This window comes from Cupressus sempervirens, chromosome 4 (assembly GCF_028749045.1).
Source record: "Cupressus sempervirens isolate cs-2001-9-10 chromosome 4, ASM2874904v1, whole genome shotgun sequence".
In the NCBI taxonomy this organism is placed as follows: Eukaryota; Viridiplantae; Streptophyta; class Pinopsida; order Cupressales; family Cupressaceae; genus Cupressus; species Cupressus sempervirens.
In genome coordinates, this window is record NC_143121.1 from 134163295 (window position 1) to 134181998 (window position 18704).

Here is an 18704-nt window from a genome sequence, read left to right on the forward strand (position 1 = left end):
AATGGAAAGAAACAAGTATTTTTGGCTTTGATAGAGAAAATTGAAGAGAATCATTGGACCATAGTTAGAGTCTATTAGGCTGAAGGGAATGATTTTGTTAAGGATATGAAGAAACAAAATGTTTTCTTTGGTTTGATCCCTAGAAAGACTAGGAAACAAGATGAACCTAAGCAAGCACACGAAGTTAGATATTTTTTGACATAATTTCAAGATATTATTTAAGATAATGCACCTAATATCTACCTCATATAAGAAGTACTATTCAATATATAGGTTTGATACTTGGAGCTATTTTACATGGTAAGGCACCATATAGATTAAAACCTACAGAGAATGATAAATTGAACATAGAAGTGCAAGAATTACTTGAGAAGGGTTTTTGTTTATCTCTAGGCCTATGTTGCCAATTAGTGTCTACACACTTAAATATTTACTAGAAAATATTATAAGGTCATCACTACGAATGGGCTATCTAGTAAAGGTTGAGCATACAACACTTATACCAAGCAAAACATTGATTATAAAGTACTTAATAGCAACTAGGTAGATGAAGGAGCCAAGAAATATACTAGAGACTGAGAATGTTGAAAAGTTAATTAGTGCTAAGAAAATAGTTATATAGAAGCTGAGTAACATCACAGAGATGTTTACATGACCAAGCATTAGAACACTCAAATGCCAAGTAGTTCAGCTTTGGTATATAAGTTTATTATTCCACAAACACATATGTAAACCATTTCAAATTTTTTTTTTCATGATATTAAATATTTGAAGACCCAACTAAGGAGTTGATTATGCATCATTATAGAAGGTAATGATCCAAAATTGTACAATTCAACCAATCAAAAAATGATTGAAATGACAAAAAATGATGAAGTGTAACCATTGATCAAGATCTAGAACCTTCACATGACATCTATTTAAGGAGGATTCTAACCCTAGAATCAAGAGAGGTTAAAAATGCATGTATGAAGAAGAAGGAAGAGATAAGGAAAAAAATCATTATACACAGGTGAAGGAGTGAAGATGAAGTCTGAAATCAAAGAAGAAAAAGAGAAATTAGAGCAGTGAAGGACTAAAAATAGTTATCAAATTAGAAGATAAAATTAGAGATACAATAACAAGGAGATGAAAGATCAACTTGCAAAGTAAATTGAGGGTTACATACTAAATCAATTATTGTTAAGTGAGATAGGGTAAATCTCTTAAGAAGGTGAGACCTAATAGTCTATTAATCTTTTAATAGGGGAGACCCCTTATAGGGTAGATCATATCTTATGATAAAATATCTTAACCCTAACAGGTTAACTTTATTGTTACAATAGTGAAGATTTGTGTGTTTCATCCCCAACCAAGTTTTACCTTAATCCTAAAGTGTTTCTAGGTTACCAAATCATTGTGTTATGTGTTGAACTATTTATGGATGTGTTGTATTTCATTTATGTGACAACATTTCAGTTTTTATTATAGATTTGTGAGGTGAATTAGAAGTGAATTTATGTTATTCATTTTGAAGATAAAATTTTAAGATCCTAATTTAATCGCCCCTCCTCAATATCTTTGCTCTCATATACTTATTCAAAAAATTGGTATCAGAGTGAATTTCTCTTGTCAAAAATCCTAATAGCTTGAGAGTATAAGATCATAGAGATGGAAGTATACAAGATGGAAAAGATCATTGAGAATCAGATGATTGAAGTGCATATCATGTTGCAAAAATTAGAAGCAAAAAATGAAGAGTAAAGGAAAAACCTAAAAAGAAGAAAAGAGATAGGTATTCAGCCAAATGACACTCAATACACAGAAATTGACACTTAAGGACTATTGCACATTGGAAAGACTGGTAACAACAATGAAGCAATGAAAAAATTGATAGATAAGAATAATGCCCTAGTCAAAGAAGTAAAATATCTCAAGACATAACATGTAATCCAATTAGTTACATTGTTTGGAGCATTTGAAAAAAAGAAGATATAAATGCAAGACACAAGGTCGTAGTTGAAGAAGACAAGCAACATAAGTCTAGTAGACTTGAAGAGAGATCATTTGAATTATAGAAGGTTTCAAATAACGAGATGGACATGATAAATCAGTTACTAATTGTAAATTAGGAAGAAAACATAAAAGATGTCAAGCTCACAAATCTAAGACTACAAAATGAGAAATTGAAAACTTAGCAAAGGCATGAAAAGGAACTCATGGAGACAATGAACAAACCCAATAAAACAATCAAGCACTTTGAAGATATGATGAAGTCACTTAGAATAAAAGATAGCTCTAGACTTTGATACAACAAGAAATATTCATCAATTAAAGAAGTAGAATCATCTTAGAGTGGAGAACAAAAGAATGCAAAATCAAAAGACAAATCTAAATGTCATTACGATGGGAAAATTGGTCATACAAATAAAATTTGTAGGAGTAGAAGTGGTAGAAAAATTCCTAATCATGAACCAAGTGGTAATTATTTTTATTGAAAGAAAGTAGGACATAAAGCACATAAATGTAAATCAAATAAAAATGATATAAACATAAAGGTATCTAAATTTTGAGGTCACTACTACAATTGTCAAAAGTATGGACATAAAGATCATGAGTGTAGGCTCAAGAAAAACTCAACCTAGTTACCTAAAAAATAAACTTAGACAATAAAGAAAGGTAATATCTCAAATTGGGATTAAAAAATACATGTCATAGCTTTCACTACTATGGAGAATATGGACACATTCTAGAGAATTTCATCATAACACATTTTAGAGGAAATTACAAGCAATAGTTAAATGGAGAGATAATATGTTTTAATTGTCTTAAAGTTGGACATATTAGTAGAAACTAAAAAACTAGAACATCAACACCAATGCCAAGTAATGGATGTGAAAAACCTGAAGGAAAGAAAACATGGATATAAATAGTAAGAGCTAGAAGTAGTAGAGTGAAGAAAATTGTGATTGTCTAATCTAATGGATCGGGTGATCACACCACATCTCAATAAAGAAAAGAAGGTATGTAGGAACTATATAATCCATGTTATATTTTACATTAGTTCCTAGCAAAAAAGAACTGAAAAGTCATATCTACATAAGTAAATATGCGTTAAGAACTATTAGAATAAGAAAATCATCAAGTATCGAACATTAGTGGTACAATCTATATTGAACAAGCTTTGCAGTATAGACCAAGTTATAAAGGAAAGTAAACATACTAACCACATGAATTGGTTATGCTTGAGCCAAAGTGAAGACCAAGCTAGTTGTCATATAGAAACTAAGTATGAAGACATTGATTCTAGACCTAAAAATGAAAGATTGAAGGTATTGATCAAATTTGGTGTTTCATTTGAACTCACCAAGCAATAAAAGAGCTCACAATAAAATTTCTAGGTTATCAAATTTATTTTAGCGATGAATGGTTTGTCATAATATTTTTGAAGCAAAGTAAGTATCATTCTTAGTGTTAAGTTATAAAATTTAGTAAAGATATTTGTAAAAGAAAATTAAAACCTAGTAGGAGATGACATTTGGAAGTGAAAAGGTGAAGGATATAAGTGCTCAAATCATTAGGAGTGATCAAAGTTCTCCACTAAACTTCAAACATTTAGTTAACATTGATAAGATTGTTGATGATATTGGACCATTATCATTAATTCCCCCTAGAGTTTTGACTGTGCATGATTTAAAAATCATATTATCAATGCAAAGTTGGAGAAATTAGAGATTTTGAAATGAGAACAACTTATGAGAAGCTATGTGTTGATGGAAAACTAAAGAAAATATTCAAGATCCTTACAGAGAAATGGCTTACCTGTGCCCTAGGATTTCCTAAAGTTTTCAAGGTCGAATGAATCAAGGTTGTGCTAAACTGAGTTATTGAAATGAAAATTGGGTTGGAAGGTGGCCCAATAAAGATTAATAAGGAAATCATTCATAGGGTAAAAGGTACTCTATATTAAACTAACCAAAGAGCATACACAGTGGAGTGAAGAACAAGATTGAAAATCTAACCAAGGAAAAGTGGAATGGTCATGGTATGTCAATTGATGGCATCAAGGATCCATTAATTGAATTTTTTGTTCATGTGATTCCACACAAATTCTATCAATCAAGCAGAATGAATAGTATGCCCTATGTTTTAGTGGATTTAGAATACAATATTATGATGAAAGATCATTCATATAATCTTGTTGAGCTTCAACTACACCAACTCATAGAGAATCTAGAATAGCACAGAAAAAAAAGAACATGTCTTATAAGTTTACTTCCGTATTAGTTTTCATATTTTTCTATGTGGAGAACTATTTTCCTACCATTGGAACAATTGGTGGGATAGGAACATAGTACTATGGGGAAACTAAATGATGTAATAAATAGGTTGGGAGAGAATTTATAGGTAGTAATGGGTAACTATTTTGAATAATTCAAAGTAAAAATTCAAAACAAAATGAGAATTCCAAAATTAGTTGTCGACAGCTATTATGATGAAGTATATTTTATTCTGGACACAGATTTTGTGTATGCATAGGCAATATTACCAAGGGTAGCATGGCTAATGCTAATGTCCCATGAAGTAAATGTACATGATTTAACTACAAAAATTATTACACTCTTTGAAGAAGATATAAATGCTCATGCTAAGTAGTTTGGCACATATGAGACAGTTATTGCCAAACTGACTGTTGAATCTAGCACACCTAAGGTAGGAAAGAAAAGGAAAAGGAAAATTACTAAGGCTGGAAAGAAAGAGAAAGCAGAAGGGTCTAGACAACCCATGGAGGCCAAGGAAGGAAAAGTAAAGGAGGTTTCAATTTTCAATCCAAGGGTAATACAATAGAGCCTAGTGGATTAGTCCTTTGGTAAGTATGTCCTTAGATCCCCTTCACTAAAGATATGCCAAAAAAAAGTGTCCTTTTGTCCTCCCCAAATGTGCTTAAGAACCAATCAAAATTTTTCAATTATGATGTTAGGTTATCACAACCAAACCCCTATACAAGGAAATCCTAATCATAAGGTAGAACTTTCAATCTAGACAACTTATCCCAAATTGCCCAAAATGCACAAATTGACAACTTTTTGACACAAAACCCTAAAATGCAAAATAAGACTAGGGGAGACACAAGGATGAAATTTTAGTCTATTTAGGTCTAACATATGGTTGAATGATGGTTAAAACTTGACTATACGTCATTTTTCATATGGTTGCTTCACAAATCCACCATATTAGGCTTGTAACCCTTTTTCATGAAAATTTGAATTAACTTAAATAATATCCACATAAACCTATGGTTAAATCACATATTAAATTACCCTTTTGGGGTTTACTAAACATATCAAAACACTAGGATAGGAAGATTAAAAGAAAGTAGGTTTTTCCCAAATTTATTCCCTAGTCAATCAACCTTATTAGGTCTCCAAATACAAAGGAGATATACTTTGCAAAGGCCCAAAATTCAAAAAAATGATTTGAACATGAAGGGGAAACAATGAATAGATACTAAATCTAATTTCAAGACTTGTTGTCACTGCTAGAGCAATTTATGGGAGATGTTGACCCAGGTTATAAGCATGCAAATGGATCTTGCATGCCTAGGGCATTAGATTTCTATTGGCCACTTGCACATTAAATTATGTGACCAAGAACATATTGAATTACATAAAAAGCACTTGGATTCCACAAAAGACCATCAAATTACCATGGTGAAATCCTAAGGTATGGAAAATTACTTGTGAAATCCTAAGTATGACAAGATTTATGAACAACTTCTAAAAAAATGCAGATATCTTGAGTTAGGGGATTGATCAAAACCTCAAAAAAAGTTTATTGGAAATATTATTTATCCACCTTTTTGAAAATGTAGGATAGACACCCTAGTGCATCTGTAAAAATTTCTACACATTGTTACAACATCAATCTAGCAAGAAATCTAAGTTATTTTGATTGATTTGAATGCAAAAGTACATGATTGTACCTATGAACCTCATAAAAGGGATTATGTAGGCTTCCCCAATGGTCATAATGTAATTTCAAACCATTTTTGGCCGTTGGGAATCAAAATCCTATTGGAAGCATCAATGGTAATGATATTCCTATGGGGAAGTATTGTAGATATGTTACTATGATGATATGTTACATTCATGACTAAATTTGTCATTGATGTCAACATAGAAGTTTTTCATGGTATCTAACAAAAGAAAAATAGAAAGATCAAGTTGGTACGAATGAATATTTGGGTATTCTCACTATTTGAGGTTATGGGAGATACTTCTAAGTATCTAGTATATGCATTCAACATTAGATGAAGAAATGATAAGTTTATAAGAAGTTATGTAAGTTTTGGTGATGTTTATTCTGAGATAGAATTTATAGAGGTATGTTCTAGTAAAATTGTTATGTCTCTTAGCAGAATTGTTATTCTAAGAATCGAGGTTGAGGATTTGAAGAAGATATGTTGGTGATAACATGGCTAAGTTCTCTCATCATAATATTATGTGTATGGAAATATATTCAAGATGCAAGGTGGAAGATTAATGTTATCGCTAAGTATAACATGTTCTTAATGTGGTCCTATAATGATTAATTGAGAAGGTCTAACAACCAACTCGTGGAATTTTTTTATGGACTCAGTATAAAGGAAGGGCATTTTTCTTTATCATAAAATGTGTGTGGATGATACATGTAAGCAGCACAAGAACATAATGTGAACTTGAGCAGAGCAGATCAAAAGTGAAAGAAACATTATTGCTGAGGTTTTTTTGAGTGACCTGAGGTTTGATATTTGGATCTGAGGTTCATAACCTAGTCTACAAGGTCTGGTAGTGTTTGTTTTAGTTGATAGAATAAAGGAAAGAATAAAATAACAGTAAATTTCATGTTTGAATAGTGAGCTCATTTTGTCATTTTAATTGCATGTTTGGGTAGTGGGCTCTTCTTGCATACGTTGTACTGCAACTCCTAATAAGGTTGGCACAACTCCTAATAGGGTTGGAATCTCTTAATATGGATTCAAAGTCTTCTAATAGGGACTAATATGTATTGGATGTTGCAACAAACTCCTAATACAATCCATCTTCTAACAAGGAATATTTATATTAGTACATCATCTTATGGGCATCATACCCACTGAGGTTTTCCCTCTAATCAAGGGTTTCCCTAGTTAACATATTTGGTGTAATTTTCTATGTGCATCTTATTATGGTTGTTTTTTACTTTGGTTCAATGGTTAAGTTTTCTTAAAGAAGATAAACTTTTTAATTATTAGATAATTGATTCACCATAGTTACCAAAGGATCTTTTGTAATATGTAGTGTTAACCAAGTTTCAGTTGGTTAATATAGGAAATCATTTATGAGTTAGTGGGATTTTTTTGTTTTGGCATATTAAGCTTTATTTTTTTATATAATGGTTCTAGCCAACTAATAAGATGAATTCAAGTTATTCTAAGTTGTATATGAGTCGACTTGAAAATATGAAAGATATAAGTATAAGGTCAAGTTGTGGGTTCAAATTGTAAGAAGTAGCGTGAATGTATTGAAGATTCAATGATGAAGAGAGGAAGCAAATTTGAAGGAAAAGTACAATATCCTTGTGGAGTAGAAAATATATATTTGATTAGGAAGGATCAAGTACAAGCTAGAGTAGATATTTGTAATCAACAATTTAGTTGCATTCAAATTAGGTCATCTCATCGTTACTCTCTAACCATTGTAACAGGGATCTAAATCTCTTAACAGAGTTGGCTTAACAACTATTTGTAAATTCTCTAGCAAGCTGGCGGTTCTATTGAATTGTCTAAAGGCCTCTAACAAGGCACTCCTAATAGGGTGATTAAATCCTCTAACAAGGTCACATCTAATAGTGTGTTTTGTAACCTTTAATAGGGTTGGCTCCTAAGAGAGCTCACTTCAGAAGAGTGAAAATAGTAAATGGTTACAATTGGTGGTTTTCCCAAATTCGGTTTCCCAATTAAATCCTGTTGTCAAATGTAAATTTATGTTATTTTTTTTATGTTTTTGCAACTAATTTAAGTAATGGTAATCTTAGATAACATATAAATATTTGCATGTTAAATACTTATTGAGCGTATTTAGTATTTATCGAGTTATAGCATTTTACGTGTGTTTACTAAGCATCAGCAGTATTCAATTCTCAGAATTTTATTTTGTATAGTTAACATCTAAGGGATCTAAGATTTATTTTAGTGGTAATTGATTCACCCCTCCCCTCTCAATTACCCCTCTTATATTTCCAACAAAAATATGGTGTTATGAGTTATCTTTGTGCATGGTTACTATAACTATTCAACACTTTATTACTTTTTTATGTATGGTTTAAAGTAAAAAATAATATCCAATTGGTGACTAGAGTTTATAGATTACTCATTCACACCTCCCTTCCCCCCTCATAATAATTCCTATTTCTAACAATTGGTATTAGAGCATAGCTACACTGAAGAGACTTAACATCTTGAGTAAGATCCCTATGGATATGGAATAGTTGATGAAGAACCTTGAAGAGACACTTGAACAAATTGATCTCCTTATTGAAGAAAGAGATAAGATAAAGGATAGATATGAAGACTCCAAAGTATACATTGTACAATTGAAGGATAAGATTGAACATCATAAATCCAAGACTAAATCTATTGAATTTGAAACTAGTGATGATGATTATTCAAAATTGAAGGAAGAGTACAAGATCTTGAAAATAGATTGTATAAATAAGTCATTTAATAATGTTAAGGACTTTTATTATCATAATTTTCATGGTATGGGTCATAAATCAATTGATTGTAGGAAACTTAACTATGATAATGATAGAAGGAATAGTAAAATGTCTAGAAATACTAACCTTGCAGATAGAAGAAGATCTAATGAAAGGACATCAAAAGAAGGAGGACCTTATGCAGAAAGAAGATAGATCATGTGTTATAAGTGTAACAACTTTGGACACATAGCTCAAAATTTTCATGCACCTGATGATCAATATAATCCTAAAAGCAAAACTTTAGTATGTTAGTTATGCAACAACTTTGGACATACAAGAAAGTATTGAAAAATGGACAGAAACTTTAGAGATAGAAGGAGCAGTGGAATTAACTTTGGAAATAGAAGCAATGATGGAAGAAATGTGGAAAATGACAAAAGGAACCATGAGAGGAACTTTAGAAATAGTAAAGACAAAGAGGAACAAATAATTATAGTCAATGAAATTTGAGAAGAACTCAATGACGCATTTGTAAAAGGATTAAATCTCAAAATAAAAGCTAGAATATGATGAGATAGGAAGATTGAAGTTAGTTATCAAGTTTGATTCAATTAAGTTGAATTAAGCTTGTTCACAACACTAGAATTTGAAACTTCATCTAGAGATTGAACTAGAGGTAGAAAATTTGGAAAAAGGTGTATCAAGATAAGTTTAGATTGTATATAAGCTCGCTTGAAATTTTAAGCTTATCTTACAAAGGAATAAAGAGTTACTATTATTATAGAGAAAGTTAACTCTATAGCAGAAGATAAAAACTATGTTTTTACAAAGAATTTCATAGAACATTTTCATGATGGAAGGAAGCTATGGTAAACTTTAGATAGCATTTGAAGATTGGATAGAAAATCTTGAGAAGATATTTGTGTTACGGTTGTTACAAATTTTACTTATATTCAAGTAGTAGAACCTTAGGAAAAAATTCTTGATCCCTTAGGTTATGAATTGAGTGCTGAAACAGTAGTTGGATACATTGATTTTTTGTTGAAATCAGAGAAGGACCAAGTTGAATATATATTTGGAACTTATGATGAGATTACCCAATCAGATCATTAGGCATCCTTGGAGAAATCATCTCATAAGAAGATAGAAACAATAATGAAGAAATCCTTATCAAAGGATGGTATGACTAAGAGTGAGTCACAAGCAGTTAGTTAGACTACGAAACAAGGTATATTGAATATGAAACCTTTGTCAGTGTCTATTGCAAAGACATCTTTTGAATAGAGCATTCCTAATGTAGTAGTATTAGATGTAAAAACAAGTGAGTTGAAAAGGAAATTAGAGAGATTAGTGAAACATGTGACCACCAAGACAAAAAGGGTCAAGCAACAAGCCATTGGACTAGGAAAGAGACAAAAGAAATTGTTGACAATTGTTGATTCTACTAAAGAAAAAGAATAAGAACACAAAGCTAAATAGACAAAAAAGGTAACTACTTCTAAGTAGTCAGCAAGCAAAGCTTGACAACCCTGGAAGCCGAAGATAGAGAAGGTAAATTCAACCATTGCTAATGAAGGAAACTTTGTTCAGATGAACAAATTTTATGACTTGTATAATAATTTTGATAAAGATCAGATTGATATCTCTACTGTGAGATATATAATAGCCAAAAATCTAAAACTCAATGATATTGAAGGCATGATAAACCAAAAAGTCTATGAAAAACTCATTGAAAAGAAGGTACTAGCTCAAGAAGAGGACATAGAACCTTAGAAGTCTATGATAAGAAAAATATGCAAAACTAATGATGAAGAGGAAATCAAGAGATTCTTAAATAATCTACCACCTTACTTGCAAAACAAGATAAGACCATTCTTGTTTATGGTGAGTGATAAATATAAAATAAGAAGTGAAATTGTGGCAACTATAAGTTAGATGATGACAAAGTCCAAGGCAACATCTTCACTAGCACCAAGAACCTTGGAAGTGTTAGTAAGTGGTGACATAATACAAATATATCAAACCATTGTTACTATTAACATTGATGATACTAACCTATTTGAATGTTTTGAACAAAATGAACCTCATACTGAAGATCAATTGAAACAAACTAAAGAAGAGAAGAGGTTATTAGAGGAAGAGAATAAGAAAATAGAAGAGACCAAGTAGAAATTTCTTGAAGATGAGATGAAAAAAAAAGTAGAGGAAGAAAAAAAAAATAGTTGAAGAAGAAAAGAAGAGGAAGTTAGAGGGAGATAAGAAGAAGAGATTAGAGGAGGAAGAAAAGAGAGAAAAAGAAAGAAAGGAAAGAGAACAGAAAGAGGAAGAAGAGAGAAGAGTCAAAGAGGTAGTTGAAAAGAAGCAAAGGGAAGATGACACTAAACCTTCTAGTTCATCTACTCTACTTTTGGTTGCTATCCTGACAACTAATGATAATGATCAAACTAACTTGATCTCAGCTTTGTCAAAACTTATTTAGAAGAACAAGTCAGTGAAAAGCCTACAAAGAACCTTGATGGAGGTTACTAATAGATTATATAGTACTCTAGTAGTGCAGCATATAGAGGTAGATCCTAAATAGAGGATATAGGTAGTGCTAAAATCTTTTGATAAAGAATTCACAAATTTTTTGAATGTTGCAAAAACAAAGGCACAAATCTTACATGATGCTAACTTGTTTAGCACTATTTGTTAGAATATTAGGAACAATTTGATAAGTCTTGATACTTGTATCAAGGAATTTTGGAAATGTCAACAGGATGGTAAGATATTGTACATCAAGTTTAATCTATCTCACATGTTGACTAAGGATATTGACAGTCAAATTGGAGGAAAGATGAGTGAGTTAGAGGCTCTATCTAGCTAGTTACAACATCTTGCTAGTAAAATTGATGATTTTGAAGGACAAGTGGCTAGTATTCATAATGATATCAAGAAATTGGAACTTTGGAAGGAACACATTTTGAAGAGAGTATCTGATTTCAAAGAGTCTATTGCTTTGAAAATATATATGTTGAGAAATAGTTGGAGAAATGTGTCAAGGCCAAGGACACTTGTTCTAACTTTTTATACTTTGAACTTAATGCAGTTGAGATTGCATCATATGCCTTATGTGCAATTCTCACCTCTACTGAATCAGCCAAAGATACATGGACAAAAGGTATGAACAATCTTAAGGAAAACTTTGATGATTGCACGGAGATACTATCAGTTTAAAGGCAGAAGAACAACATTTTTGGTAATTTTTGACATTCTAACCTTTATCATTAATGTCAAAGGGGGAGAAAGTACATAAGAAAATTTTTAATCATGTAAATAGAAGATAAAATTTTAAGATATGAAATCATATTGTAAGGGGGAGCATATGTAAGATGGACAAATTGTAATAGATCTAATATTACCATATTATTTTTAAGTTTTTGATACTTAATCAATTTTCCCTATTTTGTTGCCATCAATGGTAAAGGGGGAGATTGTTGAGAATAGGCTAATGAAGATATGTAATTTTTGTCATTCATGGCAACACATTATGTACATGCCTACAAGAAACCTCAAAAATAAAGATACTTAACTTTTGGTACTCAAAAAATTGTCTAAGTATGAATTTGGTGTACAACAGCATATTGTTTTGTACGTAACTTTTTACTGACATCATATTATGAAAATAAAAGTTAGATGGAGATTGTATACATGTTGATGATGATTTTTATAACCTTGAAATTAATTATAGATTGTATGGAAAAGATATATTTTTGTTTTAGCAATAAATTAGGAAAATGGAATTGAAGGAAAGGAATTATTTTGTTTACAAATTAATTACTTGATCTATTAGGACCAACATCCTAGATGTTTACTTTAAGTTGGAAAAGTGTATTATGGTCTTAGATGACCTAATAGTAATTTATGAAAAGACATGATATTTATGCAAAAGATATCTTGCAATAAGAAGTGTAACTTTTGTGATATATTGTGATATGAGAACTTTTGTGAAAGTGGTATATATGAAGTTTTGTAAAGATATTTTGTGATCTAAGATCAAGCTGAAGATTAGATATGAAACAAGAAATAAGTTACAAAATCTATATCCTAGAAGTTTAATTACTTGTATTGGCAGTGAGCTCTTCTTGTAATTAGAAGTGCATGTTTGGATAGTGGTCTCATCTTGCATCTACTACACTACAACTTTTAACAGGGTTGGAATCTCATAACAAGGATTCAAAGTATCCTAACATGGACTCTTTATAATTAATTTTATCATTGACTCCTAATAAGATCCATCCTTTAACAAAAAACTTCTATATCATTATATTATCTAGTAGGTATCATCCCCATTGGTGTTCTCCCTTGGCCAGGGTTTCCCTAGTTAACAAAATATGGTGTTTATGAGTTATCTTTGTGCATGGTTACTATTATTGTTCAGCATTACTTTATTACTTTGTTATGTATGGTTTAAAGTAAAAAATAATATTTAGTTGGAACCTAAAGTTTGTACATTATTGATTCACCCCCTACTCTCAATAATTCCTATTTCTAACACATACTTCAAAGGATTCTCCAAAATATGGATCACTTGCATACAAATACTTGATTGAATCTATATGCATACTCTAGAGTTAAACTTCTTCAACTAATCCCACTCTTCTACTAAGGGAATTAACCATTTTTTTTGCTACATGCTTCTTATTTTTGATATTGAAATTATATGCTTGCATTTGCTCCATCCATTTGAGATGCTTTACTTATAATTTTTCCTAAGAATTCAAAAAACTCAATGCATGAGTATTAGTATAAACTGCAAATTCCTTAGGGTTTAGGTAGTGTCTCCACTTATTTAGGTCTTGTACCATAACATAAAACTTTGGGTCATATGTGGAGTAGTTTTTTGCTTCATTTAGATTTTTTTTGAAAATAATGCTACTAGTTTTCGCTCTTGCCTTAGGATTGCACCTATGGCCAAGTTTCTTGCATTAGTCTCAATAGTGAAGAATTTTTTTAAGTCAAGGAGCACCAAAATGGAATATTGAGAAACTTTATTCTTCAAATTCTAAAAAGAATCATTCTTCTCCTTTGTCCATGCAAATTTGTTCTTTCTTACTCTTTTGATTGTGTCTAGCATAGGAGCACACATATGATTGAAATTCTTGATGAATTTCCTATAGAAAGTGGAAAGGCCATGGAAGCTTCTTACATCACCTTGCTTCTTTGGCAGAGGCCAATTGGAAATGGCTTCAACTTTCTTAGGGTCCATCTCGAGGGTTCTTTATGCAATAACACATCCTAGAAACACAAGTTCCTTCTTCATGAAAATACACTTTTCCAAGGTACTTATCAACTTGTGCTAATGAATTATCCTCAATACCTATTCCACATGATCAAGATTCTCTTCTTTGCTATGACTAAATATTAGTATATCATCAACATATATGAAAAAAAAAATCTTACTATGAAATTAATGGATATCTCATTCATAAGCCTCATAAATGTACTAGGAGCATCACTTAACAAAAAAGGCATAACCAACCATTCAAAAGACCTTTAGTAGTATTAAATGTTGTCTCCATTCATCTCTTGGTTTGATTCTAATTTGATGCTAGTCTAACTTTAAGCCAATTTTGGTAAAGTAGGAAGAATGTCCTAGTTGATCTAGTAGATCCTCAATTCTTGGCATGTGAATTTTGTATCTTATTGTGATTTTGTTAATGGCTTTGTTTTCAATACATAACTTCCACTTTCAATCCTTTTTGGGAGAAAGCATAGATGAGACTACACAAGGACTCACACTTCTATGAATCAATCCTTTCTCTAGTGGAATATTGAATTTCTTGGCAATCTTTACATGTTGTACTGGTGCCATTTTTTAAGGTTCCTTGTTAGGTAGGGAGGAGTGAGGAATTAGGTCTATCTTATGGTTGATATCTCTTATGGGAGGTAGGCTAGAGGGTAGGTTGTAGGAAGTGACATCATTATATTTGAGTAGTAGATCCTTGATTTCATTTGGAATAGGTTCTTTGTCCCTAGCACTAATGTTCTCCTTCAGTTTACAAACTAGTATAAATACTTGGGAGTTAGTTTATTTTAATGCCTTTATCATTTCCTTCTCTCCTATGGTGACTAGAGTAGACTTTTCCTTATGATTAGACATTGGTTTCATTGTAAAGTTTACCCCATTATTTTTAATGGACTAGGCATTTTTCCTACAATGGTGTGTGGCATCTACATCATATTTTCATGGTCTACCAAGGATAATGTTGGAGGCATCCATCTCAACTACATCACAAAGTACTTTATCCTTAAAATTTGTAATAGAGAATTCTACCCAATCTTGTTTTGTTACTAAGTCTTGCTTACCTTTTGTAAGCCAAGAGAAATGATAGGGGAAAGGATGGGGCTTCTTAGGAAATTGAGGTTTCTCAACCATCTCAGAGGACACCAAATTTTTAGTTGGACTAGAATGGATTAACAAACTACATACCTCGCTTTGGCATTTGATCTTTTTTCTAAATAGGTTCTTCCTTTATGGTGGCTCTTGGGTTTGAGGTATCTTCAAGAAGGCTTGTCTCATCATCAAATATTCTCCTCCCTCAAGTTCAAGATCCCTATAGTCAAGTTGAACTTCTCCAACAAGTTGAGTTCTTCTCTCCCCTTTTTTGTTGTTCCTCTTTTTAGAAAACTTTCCTACATGGTCACCTAACTAATTGTAGTTGTAGCACTTCATGGTGCCATTACCTCTTCCTCTTCCTTTCCCGAAGGTCTTTCCTCCTCTATAGTTCCCCTTGGAGCTATATTTTCTTTGATATTTTTTCTAATTAGAAGTTTTACTACCATTGTATTTTCCTTTGCTCCAGGAGTTGTTCTTTCACTTGAAGTTCTTGTTATTGTTATTCTCCTCACCTTTGTTTTGTTCATACATCCTCTTCCATTTCTCTTCCACCTTTATGGCTAATTCATAACACTTATTCAAAAAACTGGGAGCGTGAAGGCTTAGCTCATCTTGTATGGGTACCTTGAGGCCATTCATGTACCTTGCAAGTTTTTCTTCCTCAACCTCCACAGTATTGGTCTTCATACACAGTTTTAGGAAATCCTTTGTATAGGAACTTACATCTTGATCCTTATATTTCAAACTCTGATTCCTCCTATGGAGTTGTACCCCATAGTATTTAGGCACATAGGTTTCTCTGACTAGTGCCACCATTAAATCCTATGAAGAAATCATGTTTCTTCCTTTCTTCACTATTTTAGTTTGGATGAAGTTACACGAAGTTAGGTATGCCCCCTTTAGCTTGGACTTTTCCATTTTTACTCTTTGTTTCTCTAGAATGTCATCACATTCAAAGAACTTGGTTAGGGCTTTAATCCAATCTAAGGCCACATCAACATTCATCTTACCACTGCAAGTTGGTAGTTCCAACTTCCCATCAATGGTTCTCTTCTCCATGGACTTGAGAGAATTTAATAGAGATATTTTTTCTATAGGCACTTCAACATCTTCCTTAAGGTCTTCAACCTTAGTATTATGGTCTTATTTAGATTGTGCCCCTTTTTTCCTGTCGAACTTTCTTTCAAGATCCTTCAACCTCTTTGCTAAAGCAATATTATTTTCCCTTTGTTCTCCCACATTTTTTGTAAGTTCATCATTGGTTACACTTGTAAGTATTTCTTCTTCTTTAGTAAGAAACATGGATTTGATACCACTTGATGCAATGGAGCCTACTGTATTAGTCCTTTATTGAGTAACTAGTCCTTAGTTCCCCTTTATTGAAGATATGTCAAACAAAAGCATCCTTTTTTCCTACCCAAATGTGCTTAAGCACCAATCACAACTTCTCAATTGGGATGTTATGTTATCACAACCAGCCCCCTATATAAGGAAATCCTAATCACATGATAGATCTTTCAATCTAGAAAACTTATCGCAAATTTCCCAAAATGCACAAATTGACAACATTTCACACAAGACCCCAAAATGAAAAATAAGACTAGGGGAGACTCAAGGATGGACTTGTAGTCTATTTAGGTCCAAGATAAGGTGGAATGATGGTTAAAACTAGATTATGCAACATTTGTCATATGGTTGCTTCACAAATCCACCATATTACGCTTGTAACCTTTTTTCATGAAAATCTAACTTAACTTCATGAATCTCGACATAACCCTATGGTTAAATCAAATATTAAATTACCCTTTTGGGGTTTACTAAACATAGGAAAGAAGAAGGACATAAAATTACAAATAAAATAGAGTTTCCCAATTTCTTCCCTAGGCAATTAGTCTTATTAGGTCTCCAAATAAAAAGTAGATATAGTTTTTAAAAGCCCAAACTTAAAAAAAAAATTATTGGAAGATAAAGGGGAAAGAATAGATAGATATCAAACCTAATTTCAAGACCTAGTGTCACTTCTAGAGTGAGTTATGGTACATGTTAACCCAGATTATAAGAATGCACATGGATCTTGCATGCCTAGGGCATCAAATTTATATTGGCCACTTGCACCTACAATTCTAAGACAAAGAACATCTTAAATTACATAATGCACTCTTTGGTTTCACTAGAGGTGATCAAATTCTCATTGTGAAATCCTAAGATATGGAAAGTTATATGTGAAAATGTAGGTATGACAAGATTTCTAAACAACTTCTACAAAAATGTAGATATCTTGAGTTAGGGGATTGATCAAAACCTAAAACAAAGTGAACTGGAAATATAATTTATCCAACTTTCTGAAATTTTAGGTTAGACACTCTGGTTTCTCTATACAATTCCATAAACATTGTTACAACATCAATCTGGTAGGATATTTGAATTAATTATATTTATTTAAATGGAAAAGCACATGATTGTACCTACCACCCACCTAAAAGGGCTTATGTAGGATTCCCCAATGGTCATAATAGAATTTCCAACCATTTATGGTTCTTGGGAATCAAAATACAAGTTTTTGCAATTTTTTCTTAAAAGTTGCTTGACAACTTTTGAACAATTTTTGTATTTTATGCAACTTTTCCAAATTGTGAACAAAATATGTTCAAACCTTAACTAAATGATTGAAGTAGAATAAGAACATGCCAAAAACATGAAAACATAAAATATCCTAAGATTTTAAGCTATTTTACCATAGTTGACCATAGTTGACCAAGGGCTTATAATTATGCCAATCTTGGAACTCAACCTCTTATGTAGGTCAAAATGCTTAGCTGTTAAAACAAACCTATCCTATAGGTACTTAGGACTTGTGAGATTGTTCATTTCATATGGGTGCTCCTACACCAAAGGGTGACTAGATAGAAAAGGTTGTTATTATAGAACCCAAGGTGCAGGTAGACCTAAAGAAGGACATACAAGAAATAGTGACACCTCAGAGGTGAAAGGGCAAGGTGACCATCACCAGAAAAAGTAGTGTACAACCTCCTATTGAGCTATAAAATAGAAGTCCATCCAAGAAGAGAAAACCATTATAAGTCCAAGAAAACTTGAGGAGAAAGATGATCATTGCACAAGAGGAGGAGAAAGATGATGAAACAGAAAGTCTGATGAACTGAGCAAATTACAAATTGTGAATAGAATCCCTATAATGGCTATGTATTAGATATGTGTGAAGCTAGTAGAATCAAAAAGAATTATGAGATTCAAAGACATTCAGTATGATTCTTTTAATATTAACATATCAAGTTAATCCTGAAGGTGCAATGATTGACAAGATGATCAAGTTTAGGTGTAGACCCATGGAATTAGGAACTAGATATCTAGTGGGGTTTTACAAATGAGTGGATTCCAAGTGGAAATGACATCATCAAATGAAAATAAAATAAGAGAAACAACATTGGCACAAGTTATGCTAGATTTAGGGAGGATTCATATTTCTATGGCCCTTAAAGGTTTTGTTTTAAAGAATTTATGCTAAAGGATAGGGCATACAAAGTTTTGAAAAATAAAGGTAATGAAGTTGACCAAGATTGCATTAGAGTATGGAAAGAAGTATTTGATGTGATTACTCCATCTATGGAAG